The sequence below is a fragment of the Desmodus rotundus genome, chromosome 4, assembly GCF_022682495.2.
Source record: "Desmodus rotundus isolate HL8 chromosome 4, HLdesRot8A.1, whole genome shotgun sequence".
Lineage (NCBI taxonomy): Eukaryota > Metazoa > Chordata > Mammalia > Chiroptera > Phyllostomidae > Desmodus > Desmodus rotundus.
The window spans coordinates 110,133,237-110,148,154 of record NC_071390.1 but is presented as its reverse complement, the minus strand read 5'-3'; the positions used below and the strand labels follow the sequence as shown (position 1 = coordinate 110,148,154).

The following is a 14,918-nucleotide window of genomic DNA, read 5'->3' as shown; positions in this document are numbered from 1 at the left end:
TTACTCAAGCTAATCATATGGTACTAATTTGCTACCCTGATTTTCCATTAAATTCTCCCCAGGTGATTGTGTTTGGTATATTCCAGATTTAAGTAATGGATTAAAGTTTAACAGATAGTCTTTTAAAAAAGACAGCATGTAACCAGAGGCTGTACTAGAATTTTCAACATGAAAACCACTAGAATGGGAAAGATAAAATATGTTAATATGCACTCTTCTGACCCTTCCTTAAGGAAAAAAAAAAGGGAGTTGGAAAAAGAAATGGAGAGTCTGTAGGTTAGAGTTATGGGGTGTTAGCAATTCAGACAGGTGACTTGGAAACTGGTTCTGGAAGTTTCTGGATTGTACACACATGGCAGGCAGTGGAGGGGGAGAGATTGCATGAAGAAAATTGATGCTTCACATGAATCAGAGGAAATGGACACACCTGTTTATATTAGCTTGTCTTTGTCCTAAATTTCGGGCATTAACACTACTAGGTAGTAAAATGATGTTAGTGACCCTGCTGCCTTCCTCAGCATTTCTTGTTCCTGAGGCCTAATGTGTGATGGGAAAGTGGGCTTCAGAGCAAGATAGACCTAAATTCAGATCCCGTCTGCCACTTAATAGCTCTGTGACCTTAGGCAAGTACCAGTCATGCTCTGAGGTAGCCTACCTTGAAGGGTTGCTGTTAACTCACAGGGGATCTTTATAAAACCCCTGGCACATAGTGCTCAGCCACGCACACACACACACACACACACACACAAAACAAGCTGTATTGCTTATACATAGAATCAAACACTTCTGATCTTCCTGGGGTTTATTTTGTGGTAAATAAAATTGTTTAGGCAGCACCTATATGGATATTGCACTTTGAGGCTACCAAGCAAAATTTAAGAGGTAATCATATGCCATTCGTCTTGGGTTATTAATCAGTCTTGAGACCTGTAGGAGCATGTTCAGTGACCCTCACATCTGATCTGCCTGAGTGAGACCACCACGTTGCAGGCATGGGCACAACCGATTATAGTACCAGGGTCCCAGAGCAGAGGGCTGGAGCAGATCCAGCATCCCCACCAAATCGTACATCCAGAACAAGGGTTTTTTCACTGGAGATGAGGTCCAGCTTCCATTGAAGACATGATCATAGAAACTACTTACTTACAGGGGCAGATTATAAAAAAAAACAAAACCAGTCAGCCTACTTCCTGGGGTCTGAAAAGGTCCCAACCTTGCGTGCTCCAACAAGAGGCATGCTGTTTTCCATGTGGAAAGCTGAACTTCTGAACCACGGTCAGCTTGGCTTACTGTGTGTGTGAGGTTGGGGGACAGAATGGGAGGTGGGGAGGTGTTGCTTGGTTGATATTGTTAATAGCATATCACAAAGTAGATTAACCAGGAGGGTTCCAGATCAGCCATATGGGAGGAGCCTAGATTTGGGCTAATTGTGGTTGGAGAATTTAACTGGTTGTGTGATCCCTGATAAGTCCATCACCTCCCTGAGCTTTTGTACACTTATCTATACAATGGAGATAATACCTATTCTATATACTGCTTCAGGTTGTTGGATATTCAAATTATGACAATATGAAGCATATTCAAAATTATAATTGCTTCAATTTCATTTTATTGGGTTTTTAATTTTATTTTGATTTTAAAAATGACATTGAAGGAGAGTGTGAGATACTCATGCTTAGCAAAAAGGGACCTGAATGAACTAAGATCAGAAACAGTCCCCTGTGATAACCAGATTTGTAGAAAAAGTGCCCAAATCAACCTTGCTCAAGAGTTGGAGACCATGGATTTTGGCACGAGTTTAGTATGAAACTACTTTTGCTGAATCCTAATGGTCAAATGCCCTGGCCTAATTTTAATCCTCATTGTACTTCAACTCTCAGAAGCATTAACTTGCTGATTCATCCCCTTCTCCTTAAGAAGGTCCCTGTCTTGGCTTCCAAGAGACTGTCGGCCACTGGTCTCTCTTCTATGATCATTATTTCTTCCTCTCCTTTGCTGGCTGCTCCTCTGCATACATAGGTTTTATCTTTGACCTTCTTTTCTTTCATTCTCCTTGATGTGAAACAGCCCTCCAAGAGGACTGAATGGAATTTGCAGAAGTGTTTTGTTTTGCTGCTAGGATGTCATGTTTTAATCTGATTTTGCATGCCATACAACAGAGCACACATCCTCCAGTTCACACTCACTGCCACTTGTCTCCTACTTCATCATTTCACAGGTACATTTTTTGGGTGGTCCCTGGAGTCATTTGAGCTTGCAATTCTTCCCTGTACCTGCCCCCTTAACACTGCAAAGTTTTGAGTACATATGCACAACGACTCCCAATTTCAACTTCTCTCTGGAAAGTATTTTGTATATTCTACCACCTACCTCATATCCTATGTAGATCTAAAAATAAAGTCTAAATATGCACAAAACTGAATCCATCTGCCCAGCTCTCCACATTGTCCAACTCTCTCCTCAACTTGATCAATGACTTTATCCATCTCCCTGCTCATCCGCATTAGAAATCATGGACTTATTCTTTTAGTGGTTTTGCTCAAACATTTACTGAGCACCTTATGTGTACCAGGCAGCATGCCAGAGAACTCAGTGGTGATCATAAAGAGACCTGGCCCCTGCATCATGGCATTTACCATCTAGTTAGAGAGAAAGATGTTTATGAGATAAGACAAAAATAAATACAAAATTGCACCTGTGCTAAGGGGTAAATAGAGAGTACGTAGTGCTATGAAAATTATACATGGCTCTCTGGTCTAAGTAGGGATACCAGGAAAGGAGCTCCTGTGGCAAGCTGAGATCAGAACACAACACAAGACTTCAGCAAAGAGGGCAGGAAAAGGTGTTTAGACATATTCTAGGCCACATTGAGGATTTTGTTCTTTCAAGCCTAAGAATAATGGAAGGCACTCACATTGTTCAATGGAAAGAGTGCCATGGAGAGATTTACATTTCCAAAAGTTCATTCCCACAGTAGTAGTGAGAGTGAGTGTGGGTGTGGGAGGGGTGTTTTAGAGGCAATTGCAGATGTCCAGGCTAGAGATGACAGTAATTTGGGATGGGACAATAGCAGGGGGCTAGAGATAAATAAGCAGATTCAAATGATATTTATGAAATAAAATCTAAGGATTTGGAGTGATATTAAATATGAGAGTGAGGAAAAAGAAAGGATCAAGGACAACACATGGGTTTCTGGCATAGTGGCTATGTCGTTTGCTGAGATTAAATCGTACAGGGAACCAGATTTGGGGTTGATTTTTGGACATCTGCATCTGAGGGGTATCTAATATACCTAAGAAGACATTTCAAGCTGAGAGTTGAGTAGATGGATCTGGAATTCTAAGGAGATGGCTAGAGAAATCTATTTATAATTCATTTGTGTAGAGGAAGGAATAGAATGCATATGTGGTGTTTAAATGCATACATGTGGCATTGGCTTGGAAAGAGAAGCTAAGACAGAGGCTTGAAAAATGCCAGTCACCAATGGCTTAGCTCTTGTCCTTCACCACATATATTTAATTATCATTCATTCACTTTCTTCTTGGAAGTACCTCTGGAGTTAAGGTTCTCCTCATCTTCCTTACTCCTCCTACCGTAATGGAGGTCCTCATCATTTCTTTCAAATGCTGTTAGATTGTGACAGGGTTTACTGGCACTTACTCTAGACTGCGGAGCTTCCCACACTGTTATGCATTTATTCTCTTAAAAAGACAAGTGTGATCTTATTTCTCTACTACTCAAAGTTTCTGGGGCTTCCTGTGCTCTCTCAAAGCACACTGTTTATACATCTGCCCAGCAAGAATCCCATTGTATTGTAGCTACTTTTGTTCCAGCTCCTTCGCTCCCTCCTCAGCTGGAATGCAACAAGCTCTCCAATAGAGTCGGCTGGATTTCACCCACCTTTGCATCTGCGAAGCCTGAGCAGGCATTTGGCATCTAGGAGCTGTTCAGTGATGTGAACTCTGTGAACTCTGCTGCCCTCTGACCTTCACCAAATCAAATCCTGTCATCTGCGTCTGCCTTCGTTTCCCCCTGCACGAATATAGACAACAGTTATTGGCCTCTTTCTTACCTACTACTTTAGAGGCACATTTTGCTGCAAGTTCCAGGTCTTCCTGCCTAAATGAGGGGAGTTACAGAAACAACGCTTCCAAGAAGTAACAGTAATACATATGCAGTCATGCATTTTTCAGTTAATAGTTAAAACTGCTTTACGAGTTTAGGCATGACATTATTTTACTCAAAATAAAATGCCCCCAAAACCCCATTGGATTAAATTCCATAGATTAATTATATGTGTTCAGTGAGAAAAAGTTCAAACTTCAATTTGAAGAATCTCAGGGGAAAACATGTCTTTTTAAGCAATTACTCTCTGTACTTGTGTGTAGGCCTGATTTACTGCTTTACTATTTTTCCCCTATTTAGGTTCTTTTCCCATTCTCTTTTCCTGTATCTGCAAGAGACAGAAACGGAGATAGAGAGAAATAACATATTTTTGCATTGAAACCTTGTTATCTGGAGTAAATAAAGTTACATTATTTACTTATTACAGATTTTATTTTTTTATCTTGATTGGAAAACAGCTGGCTGGCCCTAATAGCTTGCCTAGGATTGACGCATTCAGAGGGTCTACTTAGAAAAAAAATCTGTGCATTTCTAGGATTTTCACTTGTGAGGAATTGATGGATAAAGATAAATCCAAAATGGAACTTTTAGAAGTTATTTACTTACTTGATAAGAGCTTAGATGTATGTGGGCTTTTGAAAATAAGGTATTTTCTTGAATTGGAGCAAAAAGGCCTTAAAAATGGTGTATGCAATTCTTTTCTTATATTTCCTTGAAGCAAAAAATCATCAAAAGGTACATTTTACAGCATTTTTGGTATACAGAAGCAAAGAAAATTACATATATACATATATGTAATTACATATACATACATATATATATTACCCTCTAGAGAGTTCTAGTTAAAAATAAATCTATCGTATAATTAGCCAACAGTGGAAATTGAATATTGTGCCAAAATTCAGGATCTGAGCACTGTCTCACAGCAGCTCAGCTGCAGTAATTCTGCATTTACAGACCTTCCAGCACAGTCTTATGGGATGAGAAGGGAAGAGTAAGAATCGTAGCGCTGGCGGGGGTGGACATCGGTTACAGGGCTAGAACCCCGTCTGGGTTACAGAGATGAGGAGTCGTGATCCATCTCCTGCTGTGACCTTTCAAATGTGGGATATCCCTTTTCCTCTGCACATGCTTTTTAACAATATGCAAGTAGTAGGGAGCACCTAATAACCAATAGGCAGGATAAGCAAAGAGACTCTGCTGACTGAGCTGTGTGTGTGTATGTGTGTGTATACATAGTTTTTTGGTTTGAAAAAAACCAAATGTTTGTGTGTGCACTTTCCTATAAACAAAAAACTGGAGTGGCTGTGTTGTGTTGCAAGTATGTAAAAACAATCAAAACAATTTTATTCATTTATAAATATTAAGCTAAATGTGGTAGAGATAATAATATTAATAATCTTGTATAATTATAGTATCACCTGCCATCTAAATAATAATTATATGCTAAGCCCTATTCTAAGCACTTTAAATCTTCTATGTCGTTTCATTCTTGCCACAACCCATGAAACAGGATCCATCATCATTCCCATTTTATAAATGAGAAAAACAAGGCCCTGACTGAGTAGTTCAGTTGTTTAGAGCCATCCCAATACACCAAGGTTGTGGGTTCAATCCCTGGTCAGGGCAAATACAAGAATCAACCAATGAGTGCATATATAAGTGGAGCAACAAATCGATGTTTCTCTCTCTATCTCTCTCTGTCCCTGTCCCTCTCTCTCTCTCTGTCTCTGTCCCTCTCTCACTCCCTTCCTCCCTCTCTGTAAAGTCAATGAAAACAAAAGTTTCTGTGAGAAAAACAAGGCACAAAACTTGCCTAAACTCATACCATTAGTGTGTATGCTTATTTCAGAAATTTTCATAAGCAATAGTAACTACATTAAGCAAAATATATTTACATTTTATATATTTTATATGTATTTACATATAAGTACACACATACACAGAGTGTTTTATGGCTGACAGTATTGAAAACTCACCACAACTGAGAGATTCAAGTTCATTTTCCCTTCAAGTACCATTTAGAATTTGTTCTTATTATGCAAATGATCTTAATTATTAAAGTTTAAAAGTAGAAAGTCTATCATGTTAAAATCTATGGGAGAACTTTATGAAAACCCTTTGTTTTATCATCTGAATAATCAGCTGTGTTGCATGCGTCACCTGCACCAAGGAATGTTATTAATAGTGTATAGTGGTTATTATGTATTTATTTGGCCAGCAAAGACAGAGTTTCCCAGAATTTTCTTTTTGTTTCATGTCACAATATTTCTCACCTCTCAATTTTATCAACAGAACCCCAAAACTTCAAATGCATATCTGGACCATGAGATACTCTACCAAAACTCTGAAGAAAAAAGAATAAGAGTAAACTAAACTTGAGGATGATTGAAATTCTTGTCAAAGCAGACTTCACATCTCAGATATTCCCACTTCTTAGCTCCATGTGACTTTGGGATAATAATTATGCACAATCTCTAACTGGAGCATTAACACTTTTAATGTTAAGCCATACTTTTAGTAAGAATATAAAGTGTAAACCTACTTAAAATGATCACTTTCTTAAGCAATGTCAGAAATATTTAGTCTCTGTTGCTGAACAGACTTGTGAGCCAACCGTAGCCAAAGGAGGTCAGCTCAGATATGTGCCTGCACATTTGAGCTGCCAAAAAACATAAGAGAATGTTTAGAACAATGAATTGTAAGCTGAAGGTTTCCCCTCTCATGGAAAGTTAACTCTCTAGCACTCACTCATACCTCTGATTGAGAGGGAAAATCAGGGAAAGAGCATGGAATGGGGCCACCTAATGGAAATATTTCATCAGACAGTGACCTTTCTGCTTGTCATTGTTTGTCTTCTCTGCTTTCTTGGGCATACTGTTTTAATAAGCATTTGTAATTTTAATCTGCACAAGCATTTTAACAGTTTCCAAAGAGAGACTCATTTGAGCTGTTTCGCAATTGGAAATTGGTGTTTATTTGGAGATGGCTCTAGTAGGATCATTAGCTTCAGTCCCCCTGGTGTTCCCTGCATGATTTCAGTGGGTCTTTTTTGGGAAACTTGCCAATGTTTTATGCTTCCAGTCATCATAGTAAGATTTCTGTGTTCATATAAACTTTCATAATGCTCCAGTTAATATTTGCATGTGTGTTTAAATATGCCTGCTATTTTTACTTTAGGGGTAAATCCTTCATGAATTATGGCACCTAAATAGATATCTAGAGCATTAGTGTACCTCTCCTCAAGGTCGCGTGACATAACAGCAAAGGCCACCGAGGACAACTTCCAGCGAATCACTTTATCTTCCCAGGCCTCACTTTTATCTGTAAAATGATATGCTTAGACCAGATCATCTCTCAGATCTGGAGCTCTGATTGCATGGTGCTTATAAAATCCATCTCCAAAGAATGTCGTAAGGTTAAGGGGTAGGTTGCTCATACAGAGATGTTTTGAAAATAACAGTAATATTGTCTTCCTCTAATGAGCATGTACTCTGTACCAGGAGTCCTACAGAACTTGAAGTAAAGCCTCTAATATTAGTCCTTACAAATTCAGATTAAGGGGCTTAAATAAACAAATGCCAGGGTAATCAAACCATAAGAGGTGTGGTTTCTGATAAATTAAAACCTCTCATTTGAGCATTAATTTATTAATAAAATTTAACAGCTTACTCCTACTTTCACTGAATCAATTTCATGCAAATATTTAACAAATATTAATTGGATGGGGAAAATTATTAGTCTTTCCAGGATCCCCATTAATCTTGAGCTGGCCCTCCTTGGAGAAAGATCATCATTATTCACATTGGACAGGAAAGGAAGCCCAGGAGCATGGAGGCCATGCAACCTGCTCAGTCACTCATCCACACGTGGCCCAGATGGACTTCATACCCACAGGACTCATGCTCTTGGGGTTCTGAGATTTAACAAACAAAAATATAGGACAACCAATTAAATTTGAATTTCAGATTAGCAATGAATAATTCTTTTAGTATAAGTATGTCTCAAAAATTGCATGGGATATTTTATGCTAAAAAAAATTATTTGTCATTCATCTGAATTTCAAATTGAACCAGACATCCTGTGTCTTTCTTGGGCAACCCTATTTATGACAGAATTCTGTGATAGAATCTCACCTCTGTGCTTTAGCAGGTGCACTAGGGATGAGTAGGAGGAGGTCCTACCTCTGGGAAGTTTAAAATCCGGGTGATGAAACTGAAACAAAAAGTAGAGTGAACATGGAAATATCCACAAGATCATCTGAGTAGCCTTAGAAAATAAAGAATGCTTATTTTGCGTTTGGGGCCTTCTTTTGGGTTTTTGCCTTTGGGATCTAGAATTTGCACTGCGGTAAGCTCCAGGGCAAGTTTGTGCAGAGTAATCACCAGAAGCGGATTTATAGATCTTCAGTGTTTAGTATTGGGTGTCCTCAAGAATCCGCAGGTTCAGATCCCTTATTTCATAGATGAGGACACAAATATACAAAGAGTCAAAGCTAGTTGGGACTGAAATACAATGATCTGACTCCCTTCCCAAGGACCTTTCAGGGAATGGCACGTGGAGGAATGTTCCAGGTGGCATAAGGCTAACCAGATAGAAGTAGATAATGACATGACCTCCTGGAAATTTTATTGGGATCAAACTGTTTTTGTAGGTAGTTAAGTAGAGAATTCTACCCTAACCCAGGCCATCAAGGGTCATGTTTTTCTCCATTTTGCAAATATTTTAATATTTTTATGAACAGATACTACTGTCTACCCATGAATTTTCAGGAGCTAGATACCTAAATATCAGGTTACCCAGAGATTTTCCCCCCTTTTCCCTCATTTTACTAACTTGATAAGAATTACTTTATAGCTAACATGTTCTCAGTAATGTCTCCTTCAGCAAATAGGGAAAAAAGAAAGCATAGGTCATTTATCTTTGCAACCTGAGAACAGACCACTCTGGGAAAGCATTAGGCAAGAAAAAGTGTTTAAAGAAATAGCTGAATAGGATTTATCCATAGATTTTACTAATTTATCATGTCCTTGACCCTAGCTACTGAAGATGATTCAAAGTAGACTGTGGGTAAGTTAGCACATCCTGCGGACACAGAAGGCATTCATGTTCCCCAGGGTGTCACAGTGAAGCTGGATGATGCTTGGCAATCAGAGTTAGTTCTCAAAACATTTCTCAAAAGTACTCATGGTTTTATTTTTCTGTATACAGAGAATGCTGTTACACAAAAATGTGTGTATTTTAAAGACCGTGTATGTCTTTAATACAACGATGAAATGATAAAGGCAAAGGATGAAAATCATGAGTAGAGAAGTGTGAATTACAAATCTCATTTGTCACCAGTGTAAATGTTTCTCCAGAGCAGAATAAAACACCTTTGAAAATACAACTAATTTGTATTAGGGAAATACAAAACAACACCACAAGTTACAACCTCATACTCATTAGGGTGGAATTATCAAAAGAATGTAGCAAACACTGGCGAGGATATGGAGAAATCGGAACCCTGTGCACCGTTAGTGGGAATGTAAACTGGTGCAGCCACCATGGAAAACAGTACAGCAATTGTTCAAAAACTTAAAAATAGAATTATCATATGGCCTAGCAATTCCACTTCTGGTTTGTACACAAAATAATTGAAAAGCAGGGTCTGGAAGAGATATTTCTATACCCATGTTCATAATGGTGTTATTCACAATAGCCAAAGTTGGGAGCAACCCAAGTGTCCATCAACAAATGAATGGATAAACAAAATGTAGCATATACACACAGTGGAATATTGCTCAGCCTTAAAAAGAAAGGACATTTTGACACATGCTACACCATGAATGAACCTGGAGGGCATTATGCTGAGTGAAATAAGCCAGTCACAAAAAAGACAAACATTGTATGATTCTACTTACGTGAGGTACTCGGAATAGTCAAGTTCATGCAGACAGAAGGTAGAATGGTGGGTGCAGGGGGATGCAGGGAGAGGACAATGGGGGGTTGTTGTTTAATGGGCACAGAGTTTTAGTTTTCCGAGATGAAAAGGGTTCTAGAGAGTGGTTGCACAGCGATGTGAGTGCACTTAACACTACTGAACTGTATGCTTGATGATGGTTAAGACGTTAAATTTTATGTGGTGTGTACTTTATCATAATTAAAAATCAGCAAATAAGTAAATGAATATGCCTAATGTCACTTGCTAATTTTCTAAACCAATATTTATTGAACATCTACTATGTTCCAAACAATATTCTCAACCAAGAGTGTCCAGTGCTGAGACTGATTTTCTGAGATACTATCATGGGCATTCAGTAAATAATCATGGAATGAAGTGAATGAAAAAAATATTAAGTAAATGCATAGACTCACTAGAAACAGTGCTACATTTATCATGGGCATGAGGAGAAGGGGTGGTTGAAGAAGAATGGCACTTAGTATGTATTGGCTTTCCATCACTGTCCCCTGAGTCACAAAATGAAAGGTAGCACATGCTCCAAGAAATTCCAAGTCTAGAAGAAAAGGTAAAAATTGAAATTAAAACATTGTAATGTAAATTTATGTTATGATACTCAGAATTAATTCATAACAATAATCTCCTATATTGAGGGATGGTTAATTATTATCAATCTCATCTTCTTACTTTTGTTATCTTATCACGGTATATGGACTAATATTTATATGGAATATTTCCAACCTGCCCATGCTGCGCACTTCTGACTCATTTTGATGACAGCTAACGCAAGCAAGCAAACAATGACGTGATTACAAAAGCAGTCACTGGCATTTGCGTATTCACAGCAGGATGGTTTACAAGTGCTTTTCTTCGGAAATCAATTCCTAATTCGGGAGTCAGGAATGTTATCTTTGTTCCTGCCCAATTATTAACAAGCTGTGGACCTCTACTGGACATATGAGTATGACATTCTTTCCGAGACTAACTTTATGATTTATTATGTCTTTAGTCTTCTGGAAAAGGTTCTTTCCAGAGATGGCTTTCTATTAGTTAATGAATTTGAAATTTCTGTTGATTCTAATCAGTTTGTGCATACAGGCTGTGTGTGTGTGTGTGTGTATACTTATTTAAATCTTTAATCATTTTATATGATTTGGATTTAACTATCTCCATTTCTCACCAGAAGTTAATTCAAGGCAATTGCCCTGTCGTGTTTGTAAGTACAAGAGGCTCTGAGATTTCTGGTACAAGGATTTCTTTTGATTGCCGTTCTATTGAAAACTCTTAAAATGTACTTTTGCTTCTAGGCCTTATGCAGCCAACATCACCAGAGGTTGAGAAGCAAAGGGGGAGACTGAGGTGATTGGGACACAGGTGGGGTGCACACGGTGGCCATGGCAGAGCTGAGATGGTTGACTCTGGGTCCTGCAGAGGTTAACTTCTACAGCATGATGTATAGTTCCAATAGAGTCCCTCAACACTCCAAGTGCTTGGTTAATCTTTGGAACTATGCAGTATCATTTTCAATGTACAATTGCTTTTAGTGAAATAAAACAGGCACAACCTGTAACCCACTGGCCAAGTTCTATTTGTTTCTCCCCATCATCATTTTGGTCCTCTGTCATATTTACTTCTCTGCCCGCTTGGCGTCAGTATAGAAAGGTTATTGAACTATAGCCGGACAAGGGTCAAGACAGCAGTTTCCACTGAGAAGTTTTATAAGACTCCTTTTTAAAACTGTATGTGTGATGTAGAATAATAGAAGTCCTCACACTTGGGTATATAAAAGCAATTGTGTAAGCTAGGCTGTGAAAAGATTTCCAAAGGGTAATACAAATTGTGGACTATTTAATGCCCTGGGTTAAAAAAAAAGATCAACAGGAAGGTATTGTAGAATTACAATAATGATACACACAGTATTTATAGCAGATTGTTGAAGTCGGAGTTACGATCTAATCATAGCTATTTTATAGCAATAGTCTTTACTTCAGTGCAAGCTTATTTCCTAAAAGCTTTAAAAAAATATAGCATAGTTCATATACTGTGTCACCCCATAATGAAGCCAAGCAAAATTGACTCCTCATTTTATGTTATTTTTTTCCTCAGTTCCTTGAAGGATAATTTTAAAAAAGGAATTAATGGATTCCAATCCACTCCCTTTTTTTCTTTTTACAGAACTTCCCCCTCCTGATGCCCTGTGGGAAAGACTAAGGAAAAAAAGTAAAGGGACTGTGGGAGAGAAGTCAGTCAAAAACAAGCCCTCTAAATTCAAGAGACTTTTTAATTTTTTTTTTCTTTTACATAGAGAATACTCACATAAAGGAATCAAGAGATTTATAATTCCTATTATTTGGCTAGAAGCAGCACAAAGTACATACTTCCTGTGTATTAGTCATTTCTGGTTGCCTAGCTGCCAAACACAAATATATTGCAAAACTAGTTTTTCAGCACAATTGTACCCATCTGTCAAAGAATCAACTCCCCTAACTTGTTTTTTGAATATGTTAAAAACAATAGATGTCATCATATCAAATTCCAAATTCCTGATTGCTCCAACCTTGCTTAACTCTAAGTGTGATCCCCAGTCTAGTTTAAATGCCGGGCTTGGCTGAGGCTGCCTGAGAGTATTGCATAAAATAAACCAAGAGTCCTAGAAACAGGCAATGGTGATACCCAGAAAGATTTTCCCCCCGAAGCCCATAGAACAAAGAAATAAATGTTCATATATGCTGAGATGAATTAAATTCCCAATTGCAAATTTCAAGTATGTTAGCATTATTCTAGAACAAATTGCTCCAGTGTTGACTTGTGGTGGTGTAATGAGTATTCTGAGATACTTGAAAATGATCCCAGATTCCCTGGTGTTTACCTCCTCAGGGTTGGCTGAGGGTCACGGCTGACACAAAGGGCGGCAAAGGCACTTCTGCAACAGGGATCACAGAGCCACTCTGTCTTCGCTGTGCCCTGTCGTTGGCATGTGCTGATGTGCACCAGCTTCTTACAAGGTCCAGGGCCTGAAGAGGTGATTTGATAAATCCTAAAATAAGGTGCTAGAAGAAGGATAAGACTGTGATAACAAGCTCAGTTTTCTAGGACTTATCCTGTGTGCAGTGTAGGGGTATAGAAAACTGGGCCCCCACTCGCGAAGGCACATTAGGGGCCTGTGATGTGACGGTGTACTCAAAGCGTAGCCTCTCCTGGACAACCTGTCCCACATCAGTATCTCCCCAAGGAAACGAGTACAGTGCCTGGTACATGGTGGGCATTTGGTAAATATTTGCTAGCTGTACAATCCTGTGGGGAACTTTGTACAAAGGGGTTCAACACAAGAATTCTACAGCTGCTCACAGAGAAATTTTAGTGTCCTTGAGACGTCTTGTAAGATGCCAGACCTGAAGACAAAAGGGGTCACCAGCAGCACAGAATCATTTTCAAAAACAAGAAAATAGGTCCAGGGTTTTTTTTCTTTTGCAGTGTCACATTGGACTCGACTACTTGACAAATGTCATTCTGACAGTAGAACAAAAGAGAGAGTAGCCCTTTCTAGGCATGATTACAGCTTCGTGACGGGCATGACAGTGAATCAGCTCAATAAGAAGAGACGGTCCATCAGTTTACTGCATGGTCCATGCTTCAGGGTTGTGAGCCATCTTGATTTCAGGGTCCTTGCTAATAGTCTCCAAGTTACTTCTTCTTCCCCAGTGACTTGCTTTTAAAGTGAAAATATTGTTAACAACAGAAACAACAAATGAAAAACAACAAATAAAAAAAAACCCTCTGAAAACATCCATTCATGGCACTAGAACTGGTGAGGAGAAAAGACAAAATGCAAATTCATCTTAAAAATAGTAAAGAATAAGATGCCTGGGTTGGGATGACTGGCTATCTCAACTGTCTTGGAATCATCCTCGGACACAATTTTAGAGTTCTCCATGCCAGATACATAACAATATATCAATTTTTGAAGGTTTTTTTTGTCTCATACATAAGTATATAAATAAATATTTTAATGTGAGTTCTGCAAGGCAGAAAATTGAACAAAGAAATATGTGAAACCACACCTTCCCCTTCAGAATTTTGAGGATCTGTTTTCGTGCATCAAACTTTTATGATAATGCCTTATATTTATGGTTTGTCTTCTCTCCAAAATGCATTGTTTCTTTCCATAGTTAAAGGCACGGAGCCCATTCTCATCAACCTGGTTAATATAAATGAAGCAATAGCAGACATAATTCAAGACCACAAATAATTTTAAGAGGCATTTATGTTTGATTCTGGAAGGCACATGGTATTTTTCCTTCCCAATTGTGTTTATTAGACTGATGTTCAGTTTGAATTCCTCCATAGCACACTCCAACTGACGGTGTAAAGAAACTGCCAAGATATCTCCTATGGCCAGGATGAGGCCAGACCAAGATTAAGAACTTTCTGTAAGTAAGCCATAAAGTGGGTATTTAGGAGCAGACAGCATTATCTTATTTACTCTCATACTGTCCCTTGAAGCTAGGTAGAAATATAAGCAAGGATTTTGAATGACAAAGATGAAGGAAAGTATGGGAACAGACCTGAATTAGAACAGATGAGGAGTGGGTTGGACTGTAAATACGCAGGGGCCATGCCCTTCCAGACCACGTGTGTCACCTAATTTTAATTCTCACAGCAGCACGGAGTTGCTATCCCCATTTTACAGAAGATTCCAAGAATCTGAGAGGCCAACCACCAGGCCAAGGACACACATACCTGGGGAGTGGCAGATCTTGGAGTCACACCCAATTTTTTACTGGACTCCAATGCTTTTCCTCTTTTTAAAAGAACTGGGAAGCTCACCAGACATCTTAAATATCACACTTAA

At 38.7% G+C, this 14,918-nt stretch overlaps 1 protein-coding gene across 3 annotated transcripts in view; it reads left to right on the top strand.

Moving 5' to 3' along the window:
• The window catches only part of CELF2 (CUGBP Elav-like family member 2), a 499,109-nt gene that overhangs the window by 13,415 nt on the left and 470,776 nt on the right, over positions 1 to 14,918 (top strand). Inside the window, exon 2 of one of the 3 annotated variants that reach the window (XM_045186444.3) lies at positions 14,414 to 14,496. The exons of the other annotated variants lie outside the window; for them this stretch is intronic. The gene's annotated coding sequence lies outside the window, so the exon portion shown is untranslated. The remainder of the gene's footprint in view (positions 1 to 14,413; positions 14,497 to 14,918) is intronic. 3 annotated transcript variants of the gene reach the window in all.